Raw genomic sequence first — 4,330 nt, forward strand, 5'->3', positions numbered from 1 at the left:
GGCAGATTACCCCTTTCTTGTACTGAAGGAAAAATCTTCATCAAATGACTCAACTCTGGAACAATTTATTTTGCACTTTAAATTTGGTGCTGGGTTTAAGAGGCTAATTGTCTCCCAAGCCTGAGGAATTTCAAGCAGCCAGATTATTATAAAACTGCTTTCAAAGCTAAGGCAGCAGAGAGGGGATGAGTACGTGGACTTGGTTTAGATCAGTGGTTCTCAAACTTTTGTCCTAGTGACCCCTTTCACACAGCAAGCCTCTCAGTGTGACCCCCACTATAAATTAAAAACACTTTTTAATATATTTAACACCATTATAAATGCTGCAGGCAAAGCGGGGTTTGGGCTAGAGGCTGACAGCTTGCAAACCCCCCCCCCAATGTAATAAGCTTGTGACCCCCTGAGGGGTCCCAATCCCCAGTTTGGGAACCCCTGGGTTAGATTATTGTGTTCTCACTTCCTGCCTCTGATTCCTTTTGAAATCCATTATGTGTTTATTTGTTCTCAAATTTATCACTGACCATGTGAAGTGCTGGCAAAATAAATAAGACTCGTTGGCAAGGTGGATCCTACAGCAAACAAGCTATGTGGGCAGGAGTGGTTAGAGCAGGGGATGAGGAGCCAGGACTCCTGAGTTCTGTTCCCAACTCTGTCACTGCGGGTATGTCTACACTGCCATTAAACCCCCACAGCTAGCCAGTGTAAGCTGACTTGGGCGCATGGGGCTCAGGGTATGGGGCTGTTTAATTGCAGTGTAGTAGACATTGAGGCTCAGGCTGTAGCCTGGGACCTGTGAGGAGGGAGAGTCCCAGAGCCTGGTTTCTGCCCAGACATCTACATTGTATTTAAACCGCCCCATGAGCCTTGGGAGCCTGAGCCAGCTATGGTTGTTTAACTGCAGTGCAGACACAGCCTGGTGGACGTGGTGGGTTATGGTAAAGTGCCTCAGTTTTCCCAGTGGGGACAATACCATGTGCAATGCTTTGAGATCCTTGCATGACAGTGCTACAGTCAAACAAAGGATCATTATCTGCAACCAGGTTCTGCAGCAGCACAAACTCTGGTCCCTGTCCCAGCAGCTATACTAAGCATTGGCTTTGCTACAGCAGTTGGCACCTACAGTCAATGTTTTGTAACAATATAAGCTTTGCAATGGGATAGGCACTCCTGCAACTTTCTTTGGCGGTGCTGTACACTCCTGGTTTGGATAGAGACACAAACTCATTCACAAATAATCTCGTTTACAGGCTTTTTTTAAGATGACCTGGCCCACAGGCAGCATTTGTAACAAATGTTTAATTGAGTGGAGTGGCTGATATCAACACTGCAGAAACCTCAAAAGTGTGTGTTTTGTGCTGTGTGAATCTGCAGAGCTGTAGGAAATCCAGCAAGACACATACCTTGGGACTGTGTGGTGTGTCTGTTTGCCAGCTTTCTAATGTCTTTATCTCTTCTGAAAAGTGTCATGTTTGCCAAGGGGAAAACAAACAGCACCTTCTCCCTGGAGTGATTTGTTTTGTGCTTTTATAGGGCTGGTTCTCAAGGAGATAACTAGGAGGGTTAGAAACATACTTTTTAAAAAATGAAATGTGAGATTCTTGTGCAATCGCATGACTAGAGAAGCTGGGCTTTAAGGAAAACATCCAATTTTGCAAGTTTTGCAATACAATTATAAGAGTTAGCAACACTCGGCTATCCCAATTCTAGTGCCCACATTTTAAAAAGGAAGTTGGAAAATTGGAGCAGGTCCAGAAAAGTGACACAAAAATGATTTGAGGCTATAGAAAATTCCTAACAGTGAGAGACTGAAAGAGCTCAATGTGTTTAGTTTATCAAAAAGAGATTGAGAAGTGGCTTGATTAGAGTTTCTCAGGAAGAAAACACCAGAGTACTAAGGGGCTCCTTAGCCTAGCAGAGAAAGGCAGAACAAGAACCAATGGCTGGAAACTGAAGCCAAACAAATTCAAATTAGAAACTAGGCAAAACATTTTCCTAGCGTAGGTGATTAACTATTGGAACAAACTCCCAGGGGATATGGGGGATTCTCCCTCTCTTGCTGTCTGCCAATCCAGACTGGATGCCTTACTGGAAGATGTCAAAGCTTAACACAAATTCTGTTTTGTCAATAACAAATTACTGGGCTTAGCACAGGGGTGAGTGAAATTGAATGGCCTGTGATGTACAGGAGGTCAAACTTAAACTCTATTAACCTATTAAAATTCCAGTGTAGATGATACATGTTACATTTTCCTTCTGTTCAAGTTCTTATACTCCATCCATTTTGCGCACCTCTGCTTTCCTGTAATAACCTAAAGTGTTGTTGGCTAAGAACATGCTGCTTAAAATATATGGAGTCAGATCCTTCGCTGTTGTAGATCAGACACCATGGGCCTGATTTATAATTTACATCAACTAAGGATCTGGTCCAGAGAGTTTTAATCTCATCGAGTCTCTCTTAGGCCTAGTTCTACAAAGTTGCACCAATTTAACTAAATGGGTGCAACACCACATCTCTAGTTAAATCAGTGCATCTTCTTTATGTAGATTAAACTCTTTAATACTAATGAAGACGGTGATACAATAGGAGTTATTAATATCAGTAAATATCCAGGTTATTTCCAGCAGGGGTTGGCGAAGGCTCAACTGAAACACAATTTCGTGAGCAGCTTGTCCAGTGAAAGTTGGCTGAGAAGTTATAGAGATGTCATGCTGCAGGCATACTGATTTATATGTTTTATTTAGATGGATGATTAATTGGCTTAGCTCTGTGCACTGAATCCCTAAAGAATCCATGCACTTTGGGTCTGCTTCAAAGCCCATTGAAGTCAATGGAAAGATTCAGCAGGCGTGTTGGGTCAGGCACTTTATGCATACACCATGCACTTTGTTCTGTAAGAATCAACGCCCTTTATGCTGGGGTAATCTGTGCATTTTGTTCACTGAGAGAACATGCATGTTGCACTGTTGAGAAACTCTTGTGATTTGATCATGAGTCTTGTGATTTTGGTGTTTTCCCTAAAGCCACAGCTACTGGAATCAAGAGAATGCATGAGAATCTCAGCTTCAATTTAGAAAAAAAAAAAGGTATGTTTCTAGTCCAAATGGCTGCAGAGAGAAGTTGAAAAACATGAAAATAGAGTATCCTAAAGATTCAGAACCCAGAAGGCAAATTAAAAGAAATGACAATTTTAAAAATAATCTCATAACTTTCAAGACAATCTCATGATTTGAGGGTCCTGGCTCATAATTTCTGAACATCGAAGTGATTTAGGAGCAGAAGTTCTACTTAATGGCAATGGGACTGTGTTTTTTAAATTACTTAGGGGTTTTTGAAAATTCCATCCTTATGCACAATTCATGCATTTTATACACAGGGAATCCATAATTTTATGCACAGTTTAGGCACAAGGAAAATCTTTTCCCTTAATTCCCAGAGAAGCTGCATTTTATGCATAAGTCATGCATTTTATGTGCAGAGAATCCATATATTCTGGGTAGAATTTTCAAAAGCATCTAAATCACTTAGCAGCAAAGTCCTACTGAATGTCAAAATGATATGTCAAGTATCAGAGGGGTAGCCATGTTAGTCTAGATCTGTAAAAGCAGCAGAGAATCCTGTGGCACCTTATAGACTAACAGACGTTTTGGAGCGTGAGCTTTTGTGGGTGAATACCCACTTCGGCAGACGCCCACGAAAGCTCACGTTTTGGAGCGTGAGCTTTCGTGGGTGAATACCCACTTCGCGTCTGACAAAGTGGGTATTCACCCATGAAAGCTCACGCTCCAAAACGTCTGTTAGTCTATAAGGTGCCATAGGACTCTCTGCTGCTCTTAAAATGATATGTGATTCTAAATCACTTAGGTGCTTTTGGAAATGTTATATTTTATCTAGGGATATTATGTACACAGTGCCCATGCATTTTATGCACAGAAGAAGCCATGCGTTTTAGGCATAAGGAAAACTCTCTTTAAATCACGGGGAACCCATACATTTCATGTACCAAGCATTTATGAACAATCAGTCCCCCTCTTGCCCCGGGCGAGCTGGTCATTTTATGCATGCAGCGGACACCTCCCTCTGAAATTTCAATAAAGAGGATTGCAAATTTCATAAATTAAAAAAAGTCTGCCCGTTTGTAGCCCCTTCTGAAAAGGATGCCCAAGGCCTCCCCTAAAACGCTACCTCAGTCTAACTGCAAGCAGTGAAGTCGGGGAAATAGTGCGACAGAGCAGCCTGGGGCTGCCTGGCTTGTGCACTTGGCCTGGGGAGGAGTTTGCATGGTATTTCTCTGGCTAGCTCAATTGTAGCTTTAGCATTGGCTCGCTCGGG

This window comes from Chelonoidis abingdonii, chromosome 17 (genome assembly GCF_003597395.2).
Source record: "Chelonoidis abingdonii isolate Lonesome George chromosome 17, CheloAbing_2.0, whole genome shotgun sequence".
NCBI lineage: Eukaryota > Metazoa > Chordata > Testudines > Testudinidae > Chelonoidis > Chelonoidis abingdonii.